General features: G+C 57.5%; 1 non-coding gene across 1 annotated transcript; it reads right to left on the bottom strand.

Moving 5' to 3' along the window:
• Nucleotides 1-4,522: 4,522 nt before the first annotated feature.
• LOC120586442 (5S ribosomal RNA) lies at nt 4,523-4,641 on the bottom strand. Its single transcript, XR_005648705.1, has one exon. It is a non-coding gene; the product is annotated as a 5S ribosomal RNA (ribosomal RNA).
• Between the last annotated feature and the right edge of the window lie 12,237 nt (nt 4,642-16,878).

The raw sequence follows: 16,878 nt of genomic DNA, 5'->3' as shown, positions 1-16,878 counted from the left end.
TATGGGCTCCTCTTAAAAGCGATTGCTGTGTGAATGAGTAGCCTGTGTGATTTAAAAAAGTGCTTTCAGATGAGAGGTAAATGGGCCGACAGATGACAGAGAGAAAGGTGGACAGTCTACCTGGTAAACCCAGCAAGTTCAAGCTCACATCTTCAATCTTTGATGTAAAGGTAAAATGCATAGTGTCTAAGTTGGGTGTGGTGACTAATAATACACAATGTTACAGGTTGAATTCTGTCCACAAAAATTCATATTTTGAAGTCCTAACACCAGTACTTCAAAATAGGACTTCATGTGGACAGTGTCCTTGCAGGTATAATTAGTTTGATAAGATCAGACTGGAATAGGGTGGGACCTGATCCAGTAAGCCTGGTGTCCTCACAGAAAGAGGAATTCGGGCACAGAATGCACACACGTGCTCAGACACGCACACACCGGAGGCCGTGTCGAGCTGGAGAAGGGTTGGAGAGGCGCTTCGGGCCAAGGAAGGCCGGCGAAGCCCGGGAAGCCAGGTGAGCAGCCGGAGCTGGTTCTCCCCACAGCCTGGCCGTGTCGTACTGGCCACGTGCAGACCTCAGGCTTCTGGCCACCGGAAGAGAGTGGGCACATTCCTGCTGCTCTGGCATCCGGCCTGGGGTCCTGGGGGTGAACACCAATGTCGCGTTGGAAACGCGAGACTCAGAGCATCATAGCTGAGGGCATGAAGCACGAGGCAGCAACCGCCACGTGCCCATGACCGCGGTGGCCCCGCACCCTGCACTGCGACGTGGTGGACCGTGTGGCTCCAGCATTGTCACAACTTGCACAGGAGACAGTGTTCGGTTCCTGAGTGCTGTCACCTCATGCTGTCCTGTGTGTGAGCACACACGCACACGGAGACACGCCTGTACACACGCATGTGCAGATACACACACATGCATGGGATCACAAAAATGCCTGCACAGCCGCCTGCATGTGCACACGTGCACACACATGTTTATATGCTCTCACACTCACATGAGCACACATGGACACTCATGTTCACATGTGCACACACACCTGTACACTCACTCACACAAGCACACATGCACACATGTACACACACATGCTTGTGCACGCTCACAATCACACGAGCACACATGTCTACTCTCACACTCGCCCATGACCACACACGCACAAGTCTCTGCTCTCACACTCACAAGAACACACATGTACACTCACGCTCACACGAACACACATATGCCCATACTCACATTCACGCTCTCTCCTGTGTGTGTATGCGTGCATGCACACAAGTATATTCACACGCACGCATGCATGCCGCACGCTAAGGCACAGACGCAGTTCTGTGGCGCAGCCCACTGACTAGAAAGACGCCATCCTGTACATTTACTTCTCGGGAAAGCCAGCGCCGCCTGCCCGCTGCAGCCGCTTCCTTTTCCCGCGGTGCAGAAGCTGATCGCCCGCTCCCGTCGTGGTCAGCCACGCAGCATCCCTTCGGCCAGGGACTCCCTTTACAGAAAACGGAGTTGCAGAGATAAAACTCGTCATAGCTGTGAGGTGGCTTCTTTATACTGACATGAAGCTGTTCGCGTACGTACCGACCGGACAATTTTGTGTTGCCGCTGTGACAATCTACCACGAGCAGAGTGGCGGGAAATGGCACAGACGGGTCGTATCACAGTCCCGGAGGCCGAGAGTCTGCGTGTGGCCTCACTGAGCTGACGGGTCGGCGGATGGGCTCCTTCCGCGGGTCCAGGGGAGAGCCCACCGTCTTGCCTTTTTCAGCTTCTAGAGGCCCCGTCACCCCGAAAGCCAGCCGGGGAGGGCTGAGCCCCCCCACACCGCTTCGTCGTGGCCTCCTGTCCCGCCTCCTCCTTCCACTTCTGACGACGCTCCATTTCAGCGGCCCAGTGGGACAACCGAGGATAAAGTCCCTACCTGAAAGTCAGCAGACGCGAGGCCTTCCTCCCACCTGTCCCGCCCCTGCCCCGCCTGCCCTCCGCACCCCCAGGTCCTGGGGTAGGACCTGGGCACCCTCGGGGACGTTCCTCTGCCCGCCACCCTGAGCCGTTCGTTTCTCCCCTCCTGCCCTTCTCTATCCATGTGACAACAGCTGTGCCTAGTGGCGCCTGTAATCTGTAATAACCCCGGAGTGTTCCGTGTGCCAGTTCATTCAGGGTCCATCATTCAGGGTCCCCGCTGCTCTGCCCTGATGGCCCGGGAGGCCTCGGCGGCGGCCGGGTCCCTCTCCAGGGCACGTGTTCTCTCGTGCATGTCTCGGCGGGTCACCTACGCGTCCTCCTGTCCTGTCAGCGTGACCTCTACAGACGACGTTGGAAAGAGAGGATGGTCTGGGCATGTCGTCAGTGAGATTTTTAAAAAGTCATTACATCTCCTTTTACCCTGATATTCCTCACACATGGGCAAGAACCCACAAGGATTATTAACCTGGGGCGCCAGGCAGCCTGGAGCCTGGCGTCTCAGCCGCACCCCGATACATCCGGGCCCTGGCTCGTGCCCCGTTCTAGTTATCTGTCACTATGTCGCAAACTTCCCACACTAGGTGGCACTAAGCAAAAGCCATAGAACTCTGCTCATGGGTCACGTAGGGCTCAGAGGGCTGGCTTCTCTCTGGTCTCCCATGTCTGGGGCCTCAGCCAGGGCGATGCGAAAGGCTGGGGTCCTCTGCAGACTCCCCCTCCGACCTGGCTCCTGCGGAGGCTGCCACACCGGCACGAGGCGCTTCTCCGAGCGTCTGGAGCCCGTCTTCAAAGCAGCGTGTGTTCTTTTAAAGATCTCATCTCAATCACATGGCGTCGCTTCTGCCACACTCTCTTGGTGGCAGGAGACAAAAGCCCACCCAGGGTCGAGGCGGTAGGCAGAGACCCCACCCTGTGGAAGAATGGTCTGAGGATGGCCACCATCGCTGAAAGCTATTCCTATGTCATTTCAGAGGTTTGCCAGCCTGCCTGTCCTCGAGGATGGTGGCATCTGGTCAGCCTGGAGCACCCAGGCTGTGTGCCTGCTTCAGACTCAGTACAACAGTCTCGGGGTGAGGGTCTCCGCCAGTGTCGTCCGATGTGACGACGAGGGATTTATTCACCCTGAGCTTCCCCCGTAACCATTCTCAAGGAGAAACTTTAACCAAATTCCATCGATCCTTCAACTCCCCCCCAACTTCTGTCCTTTGTCATATTGAAGCAGAAAGAGCCTCCCATGCTTTTCTCCTCGAGTTCTGGGGAAGACGGATGAGCTTGGATGACAGCGCCAAGCCCGTGATGGATGTGTACTAGCTCAGAGCTCTGGCCCCAACCCCAGACCCCAAGCCAATCTCTCATACACCTCACTCTGTGACGATGGCCCTCTGCTGCTCTGTCCCCAGGAGACTGCAGCGGCCACCCCTTGTTCACCTCTGCATCCCCCAGCATGCAACCCTGGGACAGGCCAGGTACGAGCTGCCCCCCAGGGCCTCGCCATGTGAGGGGCGTTGCTGCGGTGTGGGCCAGTGTGTGTGCGTGGGGGGCACAGGGAGCACAGGGGTTCACACCATAGTCCACCACCCTGAGACCACCCCAATTCCGATGATGACCGGAGACATCCTCCGTGTCCCCCCTCACCCTGCAAGACCACGATGGGGGGCTGGTGGCATGGAGTCACTGCACGTGGGCACCAGAGACCGGAACTTGCCCTCACGCCCCACGGCACAGGACAGACTCCCCACTGCACGACCGTGAGTGTGGTCGGCGTGCGATGCTTCGGGAGGCTGGGACGGCTCTGAAAAGCATTTACAAAGTCTCAGTAAAAATGCTTGAGCTTCTGAAAACTTCATCCACCTGGAAGAAAAGCACCCGTCAGTCACCTGCCAAATTCTTCGCTAGGCACCGTGTCCGCCTCCGGCCACACCGGGCCGCGCGTGCCGGACCCCGTGCGCTCGTGCACAGGCATCCGTTCGTCACTCTGCATTTTCTTTCCTGTTTTCCTCGCCACGGAAATAAACTTGAGAACGCGTCTGCACTTTTGTCTAGGCCTGGACTGGGGGCACGGGAGACAGAAACCGCTGTGACCAGGAGTCAGCGACATTTGCAGACAGTCCCCGCCCCTGATCAGAGTGTGCCGTGTGTGCCGCTCGCATGAACTGACTCGGGACGTTTGGACCTTTTTTCTTGCTCCTCCGAGGGCATCTGCGGGCGGGCGGGTTAAGGGGCTGAGGACAGGAGCGCCCTGCGGTGGGAGCCGGAGAGGCTGACCCTGAGGCCGGTCTCCCTGGCCGCTACCCGGCTTGGCCTGGCCCCCAAGGCCAGCAGCTCGCCTGGGGCAAGGAAGAAGCTTCTTCCTTTTACCCTTTAACGTCACATTTGTAAACGTTTGCTTGCTCTTTTCTCTTTTTTTAATTTCTATTTATTTATTTATTTATTTATTTATTTATGTATTTATGTATTTATGTATTATGTATTTATTTAGATGAGGCAACCCTTTGTTGACCTCACAGATTGCATGGACCTTGTCAGCTTATAATCCCTCATTTTTTTTTAATTTTTTACGCCTACAGCACCTGGTCTTTCCAGGTGGTCTCCCATCCAAGTACTAACCAGGCCCGATCCTGCTTAGCTTCCGAGACCAGATGGGATCGGGCGTGTTCAGGGTGGCGTGGCCGTAGACCCGTTTCTCTTTTTTTTAATGAAACAGTTTCAGTTTTGAAAAGGAGCTTCGAAAATATTGCTTTGCTTGAGAAGCAAGGGCAGGCAGGCCCCGTCCTGCAGACGCTGCCGCGCTCAGCTCGCCGGAGGAAGCATGCGAGCCTACCGCGGGGTCAGGGCTGCCCGCAAAGCCCTTGGCCCCGTTCCTGTCGCCTGTCTCCCTGCAAAGGAGTGTCCGGCCACGCCGCCCTTCCCCGGGGGCTGTCTCCAAGCTGCTCCTCACAGCCGCGTGTCCGCAAGCCGCGGCCCTCGGCGTCCTTCGTCCCTGAAGACTCCGCATGTCCAGGCGGCTGGGTGGGTGACCAGGGGAGCGGTCCCCGCGGAAGCGCTGGGTCTGCAGCGCCTGGGGGCGCCGTGGTCTCCACGACCCCCTTGGTCCCCGCGCAGCGCGCAGCCCCCGCTCCGGGAGCGCGACCCCCGGCGATGCAGCGTCAGCCGCTCTCGACTGCACGTGGGGTCAGCCGTGCTGCGGGCGTCTGGACGGAGGATGCGAATTCGGTAAACCTCGTTGATCCCGTTTCACTTTCTGACGTGCTCATGAAGCGAGCTGGGTTTTCAGGGGTCCAAAGGAAGCAATAGACGGTGGGGGCGCGATGAGGCGGGGTCCGGCGTGGGGGGAAGGGGACCCTGCACTGCAGGGCCCGGCGGAGGGGGGGCCCCTGCATTGCAGAGTCCCGGGGATGGGTGGACCCCGACACGCACTGCGGGGCCCAGCGGAGGGGATTCGCCGCCCTCCGCCCGGAAGGCAGACGGGCCCGCTGGGGGCTGGGCAGCTGCACACACTGACCAGGCACTTTTCCTCAGATGGCCCCATGTTTGTCACTTTCCAAGCCACCCACACGGGGGTCTTGGTGGCGGCTTTGCAGGAGGCGAGGCGGAGCGGGGAGGGCCTCCTTGCATAGTGTCTTCCAGAATCCGGTGACGCGTCGGTCGTGAGGTGTCCCGGACGAGCCCCCCTGACCCAGACGAGCCCCCCTGCACCCCGCGCCCCAGCTCTCAGATCCGAGAAGGGTGGCCTACGGGTCCGCACCGCCAGGGGAGCGTGGGTGCCCCCGCAGGGACGCCAGGAAGCCGGCCCTCCGCTGTGGTGGTCACAGGAGTGGGAGGCGGGACTTCGCATGAGAAAGTCACCATTAGGTGACACGACGCGCCTCGGTCCTGCTCTCATCAGACGTGTGACGTGGGTGGACTCAGGTCCACCAGCAGCTGGTGTTCGGGGAACCTCCTTCCAGTCCCCAGACAAGCTAGGGCAGTGGTCACCCTGACTCGAGGCTAAGACCCCCCACGGCGAATGCAGACGCGCGCAGGGTGTCACGTCAAAACCAGCCCCGCAGGCCTCCCCCAAACAGCGCGCGCTGTTCCAGGCCCAGCCACCAGAGGGCGACGGAGGACCATCGGCGGCCGAGCCTGCAAACTCCAGCTGCAGGTGACCCGCGCCCAGGTGAGGCCTCTCCTGCAGGTGGGAGCTGGAACCCGCGTCTGCTGTGAGGGAGAATGAGGCCACTGTGTGTCCCTGCGTTTGTGAATGTCCGCAACGACTGACTCCTGACATTCTTCAGAGTAAGTCTCCGATGAAGGCATTCTTTTCTGTTTGAAGCGAAGCCGTCTTACCGCTGAGCAGAAATGACAGCCTGGGATGGCGAACACCAGAAAGGCCATCGCGTGCTTCCTCTGGCGCGCGGAGCGCAAGGCGGGCCCGTAACAGTCCCAGGCACTGTGCTCACGCAGGAGGAGTTCGCGTTTACTTCCCGCCACTCCACTGTCTGCCGGCCAGAGGCCTCTGAAGCAGGTGACCACCGGGGCCGGGCCGGCGGCGCTCGGCCAGAGCCAGGCGGCCCTGACACCCTCCTGCACACTCACACCGACTCTCCCTCTGTGCCGAGACCCGCAGGGAGGTAAGCAGCAGCCACCCCACATGACAGAGGGAGTGGCCAGCACAGATGTGAGGGGCTCGCCCCATGGGGAGGGAGGGTTGGAGGCGGCAGCCCCGGGAATGGGCATCGGACCTGGGCCGCTCTGGCCCTGCTGCGCCCCCCAGCTCTGCAGGGGGCCCCATAATACAGCGCATACCCGCAGGGCCCATTCCAAAGGGCAAGGTCCAGGGGGGCCACCACTGTCCAGGTGGCCTGTGCTCCCAGCTCAGCAGCAGTGAACAGGTCAGGGACGGGGTGTGGCCGGCGGGCTCGGGTGAGGCCCTGAGGGCCTGGCTCATTCCCACCGTGGTCCTGGCCCCTGGTGGACACCCCGTGAATGATCTCCCAGGTGAACAGTTACCCCGTGGAGGGATTCCCAAGAACACATCCCCAGGAGGGGTCTCTCTGCTTTGTTCTGTCCGCTGACACGATGTTGTGTGTCACACAGTCTTCATTTCCTGGAACCGCTGTAACAAATCGCTACAATCCGTGTGCTTCAAACAGCAGCAATGTATTCTCTCGTGGTCCTGGAGGCCGAAGCCCCAAACGGAGGTGGGGGCAGAGCCACAGTCCCGCCCAGGCTCCAGGGCGAGGCCCTCCCCGCCTCCTCCCGCTTCTGCCTTTGCCGCGCCCCAGGCTTGTCGTCTCTTCTTTCCTGTGTCCCTCTGCCCCGACCTGTCTCTCGCAGGACGCTCTCGTTGGCTGCGGGCCCACCCCGATCCTCTGTGACCAAGTCTCACAGTTCCTGCCTTAACCACACCCACGAAGACACCTTTCCAAGGGAGGGGACGTTCGGAGGCCCTGGTGGCCGCGGCCTGCTGGAGGACACTCGTGGAGGCGGCGGCGTCCGAGGGAAGCCGAGCGGGCAGGGCCCCCGCCGAGCGCCTCTCTGGGTTTCACGTTTGATCCTCGGCGCCGCCCAGCGAGGCACGGCTACTGTTTTCATTCCCGTTTTTCAGGTGGAAAAACAGACAAGTGTGTCACTTGGCCAAGGTCTCCACGCCACGAGGTGGAAGGCCCAGGGCTGGAATCCAGGTGGACACGAGACAGGTGGCCCTCTCGAGAGCCAGGTGAAACTGCCCAGACGATGACCGTGTCCAACACTCAGCTCGGCGCCGCTCGGAGCCGCCTTTACCAAGTCAGCGGGGCAAACCGAAACTTTGTTTTCGTGACTTCTTCAACGACGCCGGAATATCCGGAAAACGAACATGGGGACGAGAGGAAACAGCGTTGGCGCCGCATGTCCCGCCGCAGAGCGCGTGGCCGGCCGCGCCCCAGGGGCAGCGGTCACTGGTCTCACACTCCTGCGCAAAGACGGGCTCTTCGAGCTCCCGTGCCACGACCCGGGGGACAAACGGATGCGGGGACAGTGTCGGTCACCACGGATCTCCCGAGCAGAGTGTTTCCTGTGCACTTGCACTTGGGGTGCCCAGTGTAGGCCCCCGAGCCAGCAGCAGTTGGGGGCACTGAGGACCGGAAATGAAGGCGGATATCACGTGTCACCTAGACATGTGATAACCTCTGAGGGCCTCGGACGGCCTGCCCGCGAGTCACCCTCCAGCTCTGCTCCCGTGGGCTAGATGCACCCCCGCCACACACACCAAGGGACCAGGCACAGCGCCAGCTCGTCCCCGAGCGGTGGGTTCAGCTCCTGACAGCCCACGCGATGACCCACACGAGCCAATCACATCCTCCCCCGGGAACCAGGGTGCCGCTCCGTCTCGTAACCTCAAAGCCTGCCCCCCGCGGGCCCCGGCTGTTTCTGTGTCCCCAGGGGGCCTCCGCATGGGATGCTGCACACAGCGTCTTTCCCGTCAAGACCCGAGGCACGTGGCTAGCACACTGCCATCGAGCTCGTCTGTGCAGTGTGGGAGTGCAGTGGGGCATCTGGCCGTCCCGTGGCCCGGTGGCCGGGACCCTCCGTCAGCAACGGGAAGAGGAGGAGGCAGGAGCAGCTCCTCGCCAGGTCCCACGGACTCTCCCAGTCCCCGGGGACACAGCCACAGGGATGAACGGATGCGGGACCGTGCTGAAGGAAGGCAGAGAAAACCAAGCTCCTCCTGGAGCCAAGTCAGGACCTGCAGGTTGAGGACGTCGAAGCAGGAAGGGGTGGTCTCTGGGCAGACGCAGGGCTGGAGAGAGGACTGGAAGGACATTCGAGGCACAGGGACAACGTAGGCATGGACGGGACGTGTGGGAGGCAGCTCGGGACACGGCCACCTCTCCCTTAGTGGTGAATCCTGATCCCAGCACCATCGTTCTGCGGACGCTGGTGGGACAGCTTCCGAGCGCAGGCTGCCGGGTCCCCTGTCGGTGGCAGTAGAGTGTTTGTTACGGCCCTGGGGGTCTGAGGGAGGAGGGTCCTCAGCCTGGCCTGCCTGGTGTGGTCCACGGGCCCCCTAAACCCCTCGGGGGCTTCACCGTGTGCCCTGTGAACCCCTTAGCATGCCGACTCATTCCAACAGAGCTGTAGCACTCCCTTTTAAAAGTCCATGAGGAACATCAACCGCACTGACGCGAGGGAGGCGACGCGGTCTGGCAAAGTTTTCAAAACAAATGGAAACGCAGCAGAGAAGAGCAATTTCGTGAGGCATTCGTGCGCTGAACAGGATAAATCTCAACTGTCCAAGCTAAAGGGCATCCTTTCCATATCACGAGGGGGTCAGAGTTCAGTGGAATAATATAACTGTCACCTCAAAAACAGGCAGGAATTGATGCACGAATGAGTCAGGACATGAATCCTCGATTCATATTCAACACATGACATTCCCCCACGTTTCTGTGCCAGTAATTTTAATTTAATAAGCCTACGTGTCAAGGGCCACTCAGACACGATGCAGCTGCAGCTTCCCGCTCACGCTTCCTCTGGAAAGTTCGGTCCCCCGGCTCCCCGTCCAGTGTCTGCAGCAATGCCCTCTGCTCACACTCACTGTGTGCGTGTGCCCGCCTCTGTGGGCCGCTTGGGACTACCTCAGGGCACCCAGCTGTCACGTGCTCAGGACTCCGCGACCTTGGCCATCGTGTCCATCAGTCACCAGGGGGACAGTTCCCCACAGGAAGCAAATACACAGATCATTCTAGAGTTGAGGCTGAAATTCAATATCACTCAAAGAATGCATGGAAATAAGGCGTGGCCTGGCCAATTTTTCTGATGATAGTAAACCTTTCACCAAAGAGTAAACAAGGGAAGAAACAGGTTGTTTTTAGTCCCAGCCGAGGTAGAATCTTGAGAAGGGTGGATGGTGGCCCCGCCGGTTAACGGGAAACGGAACACCAGCCTCACAAAGCCCTAACCCCCAGGACTGGGAATCGTGGGCTCCAAAATCTCACAAAGGATCCGCATCCTTCAGTAAACAGACACGAAGAGACCTAGAGGAAACAGAGAGGAGAGTCGCCTCGACAGGGGGCACGTGCGCGAGACGCGGTTGGGACCAGCCATCGAGAGCCGGTGCTGTCGCCGCACACTCCAGGCCGCGGGCTCCGGCGCCGGATCCGCCACACGTCGCGAGACATCACTTCTGAGCATCGTTTTTAACGGGATACGTGAAAAGGCCAACGTTTTTGACAAGAGCTGAGCTCACGCTCTGCACGGAGAACCGCGCACACTCCGCCACGTCGACTCGCGGCCGCGACGAAGCCGGATCCGGACGCTTGTCGTTCCGCGGGCGGGTGTGGACCTCGGGGCCCCGGGTGTGGACCTCGGGGCCTCGAGTGTGGACCTTGGGGCCTCGAGTGCGGACCTCGGGGCCTCGAGTGTGGACCTCGGGGCCCCGGGCGTGGACCTCGGGGCCCCGGGCTTCCGGACTCAGAGCCGCTGTGTCCGCGGTGTTTCTCCGTGGATCTCATCCTTGTGTTTCCTTGATTCACACTTTTATTTCATCCTGTGACGTTTTCACCTATGCATTTTCAATTCCTTAAAACTCTTTCAGGATGGTCTTTAAGAAATTATTGATTTTTGCGGAGGAATTTTTCCCTCTAATTAACAGACTTGGCCAAATGTGTGGGCTCATTTAACTAGACGTGGCTGCTGTGTGCAGTCTTTTTTTTTTTTTTTTAATTTAAATTAGTTCCAAGTATGCAGTATATTGGTTAGACATCTATATGGTTCGTAAAACGATCTCCCCGATTGCTCGATCCGTCCCCGGCCCTCCACCTGGCCATCGTATTAATGCTGACTGCGTTCTCTCTGTCACGGCAGGCTCTGTCGACCTTCCTTTCTCTCCCTGACCTGAACAATCCGTCCACCTTCAGGTCGGATCCGGATCCGGGCAATAGGCTCTCACCGAAGACAAACGTCCCGCTCTCTGGTCACCAGGAAGGCAGGGGTCCTCCCCTGATAGCGTAGGGACCTCCTCGCCGTCCACGGCCACCTACAGCCTGCGAAAGGGGACTCTCCCATAGAAGGCCCCTGGAGGCTGGCTGACCTGGACCAGGAGATTCAGCAGAAAGGGTCTCAGGTGCCCAGAGCCGGGGTCAGGGAGGTGAGTTACAGGGCAGGGGTGTGCCTCGTCTCCCACAAAGGAAGGATAATTGGAGGAGAATTGAGTTTTTTAGGGTAGGTAACCTTGGCCGGAGGAGGAAAATGAAAATCATATTTTAGGTAAGAGGGGCCGCCTGAGCCGAGGCACACGGACACACAGAGGTGCACACTCACATTCGGTAAATTCTCACTCTGTGGCGAGAGGGGCGAGGGGAGCTGGTGAGGCCTGGAGGATGGAGGGTGGAGAGCAGATGGGGCCTCCGAGAAGGCCGTCCACAGCGCTGAGGCCTTGAGCTTTTGCCTGTGGCAGGAGAGAGAGGTCGGGGCGGGGTTGGCGGACTCAGCCAGGTGAGAGCCAGCCCAGCCTCTGGCGTCTCAGCCCTAGGAGACAATAGATTTCTTTGTCGGCTGAAGGTATTTTGAGTTGTCCTTTGTGATTTGTAACTACGTCAGCCCAAGTAACAGCAATGGGCGGCCACAGAAGCATCCGAAGGGGCGGTGGTGTGGTCCCATCCACATCTGCGGAGCTCCACCGGGCTGTCGTCAGAGGGCCAGCGGGTGGAGGTCACCGCAGCGGACCAGGTACAGTAGGCTCTAAAACAGAACGCTAACAATGGAAATAAGAGGAGAGACAGTTTAGACAAACACTGAGAAAAAGAGCAGCCCAAGTTCAAGGCCGGTTAGAGGCGGCGGACGTAGGAGGGGACACTGCCGAGACCGGCCTCGGGCGTCTGAGGCAGGCGAGGGGTGGGAAGAGCGAGCACGTTTGGGGAAGGTGGACCTGCCTGGTCCTCGTTAGTTGGAGTTTGACTCGTTGGAGAGTTAGGGTCCAAATATATAAAATATCTCCACTTGAGGGCTCAACCGGGGGATAAACAGAGGCTCAGTTAACTGGAGACGCAAGTCCGAGACTTATTATTGATAAGAGCTCCACGGGAATGTGGAGTCTGGCTGACGGTCCAGCGGGCTGGTCAGTGTGTCCTCTGCTTTCTGCGGGCCAGGCAGGCGAGAACCCAGAAACCATGGACTCATTAGCCCCATGGAAGGACCCCAAGGAGCTGAAGCTGAAGCCCCTGTTATTTACTGTCTCTGCCCAGGCTCATCGGTCAGGACAGAGAGGAGAGGCAATGACAGCGGAGGACAGGTGTCGAAAAGGAAAAGCCAGGGCAGGGCGAACTCCTGGCTGCAGCAGAGCGTGCGGCAGGCGGGCCCAGGCATGGGGGAGCCCGCCACACGGGCCCAGGCATGGGGGAGCCCGCCACACGGGCCCAGGCATGGGGGAGCCCACCTCATGGGAGATGCGTGCGTGTGCGTGTGTGTGCGCGCGTGTGCGTGTGTGCGCGTGTGCGTGTGTGTGTGCGCGTGCTGGAGACGTAAGAGGTGAAATCTCGAGAAGGCACGGACTCCCTCAGGCAGAGAGTTTGCTTAGGGGACAGCAGTGACCTGCAGTGGCCCATGGATCACCACTCTCTAAAGAGAGGGGTCAGAGGAAGAGAAGCTCGTTAATGACACAGAACATTGAGTGACATCCAAGGAAGGCCAGGAAAGGGGAGTGACCCCGAAGGCAGCCAGTTTGAGTAATAAGAAAGAGCAATACTATTACACCCTGTAACGAAGTCCATTAAGATAAGCGATAAAAAATGTCCTCAGGTTTTGGCAATGCGGGCATCACCCATAAGCTTCAGAGACACGTCCAGGGTCTCACCGTACCAGAATAAGCTCGGGGTGACGCGCTGAGCTCTCGGTGACGCGGGGCCGCTCCCTGTCGAGACCGCGGATGTGAGGCTGTCCGAGGCAGGGCGTGCCCGCTGAGTTCTCACTGTCTCAGCTCAGAGACGTGGGTGTTTCAACCGCCTCCGATCTCAGATTTTGTTGTGGCTTTAATCTGTGCCCCGGGGGACGCGGGGGGCTCTGGGAACCAGCAAACAGTCCAGAACGCTCACTCCCACTTTAACCCGAGATTCTCTGAGCGTAACGGCTCCCCCGCCCACTGCAGAGTGGACAGTCCACTTGGATGTCAGGTCCTGATTTCCCTTTAATGTCCAAAAAAAGTCTGGTAAAGATGGAAAAATGGCGTCTAAGAAAGGAATCTCTGAATATAGTGAGGTTTTCTCTGCACTTTTGTTGCATCTTGTTCATTCTCTGTAAACACACACATTATATTAAAATCTCACTTGAAAGATTAACACTGAAAAACGAAGATCTAGAGACTGTCGTGTAACATGGTTTGGCACTGATCTGCGAAGGTACAAACTATGTGCATTTGCAGAAAATATTCGGTTTCGATTGCAAGTTAAAAACAATGCAGGCAAATGACCTGTATCTTCACTGCTGAGCATAAGTTGTAATTCTAGGTACATTCCTCAAATTCCCAGCAAAGGGTATTTTTTATCAACTAAGATTTCTATTCTCTGCACATTTTTGCACTTAGTTGCGCACTTAATTGTTTGATCTATAAAATATTTTATAGATGTTGCAAAGCTCTTTTCCCATGTGAAACTTGGGAGTGTGAGAAAGGGTCCTCTTTAGAATTTTACTTGATATATAAATAAACCACCGTTCCCCTTCATCTGATCGGACTCCCCGAGCAGGAGGCAAGAGAAGAGAGAGAGGATAGAGGCAGGATTCCCGGGGAAGGAGCGGGAGGAGCGGGGGCTGAGCTAAAGGGAGCAAGCGGAACGCAGAGGGATAGGCCAGGGCGTGACTCAGAAAGCAAAGGATTTTGTTTGATTGTGTCGTGGAAGATGCGGGGAATGCAGTCCTGGCCCCACTTACATTCCAGAGGACACCTTGGTTGGCCGCTCGGCTTGTGACACTAGGGGAGGTCTCCTAACAGTCTCAGTGTGTCGTGCTGTGCTGTGTTTTATCTTCATTTTAACCCTAGAGTCGAAGGCTTAGGAAACTCGTGCAAGCTGTAGGTGCCTGAAAGGATGGTTTAGAGAATCGGTCCCCTGGTATCTCCTTCAGTGGAGAAAATGCCCAAGGGAGAAGATGGTGGCCACCATGGTGGGCCACAGAGAAGCCAGCCAACAGGTCCCAAAGGAGAAGGAAATCAGAGGGACCGGCCCACCGTGGACCACCTGAGCCCTGTGGACTGTGACGGTGACCGGAGATATCCCTCCCCGCCCCCAAGAAACCACCTCTGCCCTGCGTTCTCACACACCCGCACCTCCAAATGGTCCAAGCAGCGGTCCGAGGGCTGCGGAGGGGAAGGGGGCCGTGTCTCCTTGGCTGCAGGGCGACCCCCAGGAGAAGCGGTGGTGACAGCAAGATCGCTCGCTCTCTCGTAGCTTCAAACAAGCTTCTTTCCACGCCACTTGCCATTGCATGTTGACTCTTTCTCAGTATTTAAATATCAGGTGAGTGAAAGCGGAGAGGGGACAAGCCCAGAGCGCCGATAAGTGACAGGCTCTGGGGTCGACACTGTGTGTGTGTTTTAAATAGTTAAAGGACTCTGGCTGCTCGGGCACTGGCTTCCTCGCTACATAGAATACTGGACACATCGCCACCTGTGTGCAGCCCACCCCACGCTTTCAAAGACGATGAAGCCGACCTCGATGGAGAGTTTCGCATTCGGCTCATTTTTTTCCTTGCAACTACTCTACCTACGAGGTAGGTATTTCTATTCTAATATTTAAAAAAGTAAGAAAACCGAGAACCAGGAAGGTAAGAATCTTCCAGCCGGCAAGTGTGGGAGGGAGCTGCGAAGCACATTCGGGGCTGACGGATGGCTCTATAGGCCAAAAGGCAGAAGCGGCGAGCAGATAAAAAGCGCTTTGCTAATAAATATGAGGACATAACCATGCTCCTCTTCAACGGAACCATCAAAGCGTGAAGCGCAGCCAATTCCTTCTGCTTCCTTAGTGTTGTCTCATGCCCCTGGGAGTGGGGCGTGATCTGTACATGTTTCTCACTGAGCTTTTCCCAGCTCGAGCGAGTGGATGGATGCCAGTCGTTTCCCATGGCTCTCCACCTTCCAAACCCACACAGCTGACCTTCGAGCATCTTTAACATGTCAACAATTAACACCGATATGTGTTAAGACAAGAACGATGGTTTAAGTCTTGAGAATGCAATCTCAAAATTCAGCACACGCCCCAAGAAATATTGCGGACAGGCTGGCCACCTCGGCGGCCGCGTGCGGGACCCCGGGCCAAGCAGTCCATTATGCAGAAGTAGGTGCTCCCCGAGCGTGCTGTTTGATAAGGAAAACAGTGGAGTTTGCCAAATTAAGTCTCTCCCACGTAAGGGAGGCTCTTCTCGCTGAGTCGAGAAGTATCTAAAGAGTAATAAAAGCACAGAGCCAAGTCTGTAGGGACACCAAGTACGCGGTCTTCCCGGCTGCAATAAAGCACGAGGCTTGGCTGACGCTCCTTGACCAGGGCTGGCCGGGGTCTCACAGCCCCGCCGATGGGTGTCCGCCCCAATACCTTGCTCGGCGCCCTGGCCCTCCTCACGCTGAGATGGCGAGGGGATTCTCGCGACGGGTGGAAGCGAGGTTATGAAATCCATGGGTAGAATTCCCTAATTTCTGACTAAGCGTGAAATCAGAATGCCTTTTTCCTCCTGGGTACCCTCCCTCTGTCTGCAGCAGAGGGGGCTGCAGTGATTCATGGACTTCCAGTTGGGGGCTCGATGCGCTCCATGCAGATTCCTGGGCCTCAGCCTCGGGAGTTCTAACTAGCAGAAGAGATGGGGCCCAAATGTGGGTTCCGCGGGCTCTTCTCGTTTTAACATCCTTCCCGTCTTCTCTGTCGTAATGTTTCTGCCGTGGCCTGTTTTCTCCTCGGTATGTATCCGCCAGGCCCGCCCCGCAAAATAACCGATTCCTGCTCTCGGCTCAGCCGCCAACACTCACTTGGCCATCGCTCATGAGACGTATTTCTTGGCTTTTCAATGATTTGCATGCTCTCACATTTGCACCCCCTTAAAAATATGGCTGCGATATTCACGCTGTGACGACAACGATGATGATAATGATGATGATGATGATGATGATGTTTTCAGAGGCAACGTTCCCCATCATCGGCCTACAGGTGCATGTTTTCCAAATTATCTCCGTTAATTTAAGTCATTCGGGGGAGAAAAACAACACACGACTTCCCAGCGATCGCACAGCGTCCCCGTGTGATGGCACCTTCGCTGTGTCCCTCGTCTCTCCAGAAGCCATCCCTTTCTCCCGAGAGCCCGGTGAGAAAAGCTTGCACTAGAACATTGCACTGTTTGTGGAGTGGTGTGCAGCCTGGTGAAATACGATTTAGTGCCTTTGGAAGCGTGCCGTGTGTCCGCACGAGACTCGCGAATTCGTTAGGAGTAATCCCTTTCAGTTTCCTTGTCGGAAAAGGATTAGTTCATCCCCAAAGAGTTTGACTGTCCTAGCTGTGTCGTTTCACAGCTGGGGATTCGGTGGCCAGCCCCGCGAAGGCGGTCATTCACTTACTGTGGAAATGTGATCACTGACCAAGGTCACGGCAGGAAAGCCACACCCATTGCACACGTTGGGGCCACGTTGTTGGCGAATCGAGTCTGTTCTCGTGCCTCCTACTGCTAAGCTACCGTCCGTTGCCAGGGAAAGCTGAAGCGGTCCGTCTCTGGGGAGGTACCGTGGGTCGCACGTGTGCTCCTGGCTTCAGCTGGGAGAAATTGCATCGTCCAACCGCATCTTCGTGGCTGGAATTTTTCAGCCACCACAAGGCAAAAGGAAAATATATGTCCTACTATGTCTAGACCTCAACGAAGTAGAACCACAGGGAGTCCGCGGCCCAGACAGACCGGAGGGGCTCAGGTCCCGGCGTGGGGCGGCCGC

Source organism: Pteropus medius, unplaced genomic scaffold (genome assembly GCF_902729225.1).
Source record: "Pteropus medius unplaced genomic scaffold, Ma_sr-lr_union100, whole genome shotgun sequence".
Taxonomy (NCBI): Eukaryota; Metazoa; Chordata; class Mammalia; order Chiroptera; family Pteropodidae; genus Pteropus; species Pteropus medius.
This window is presented reverse-complemented; position numbering and strand designations above follow the sequence as displayed.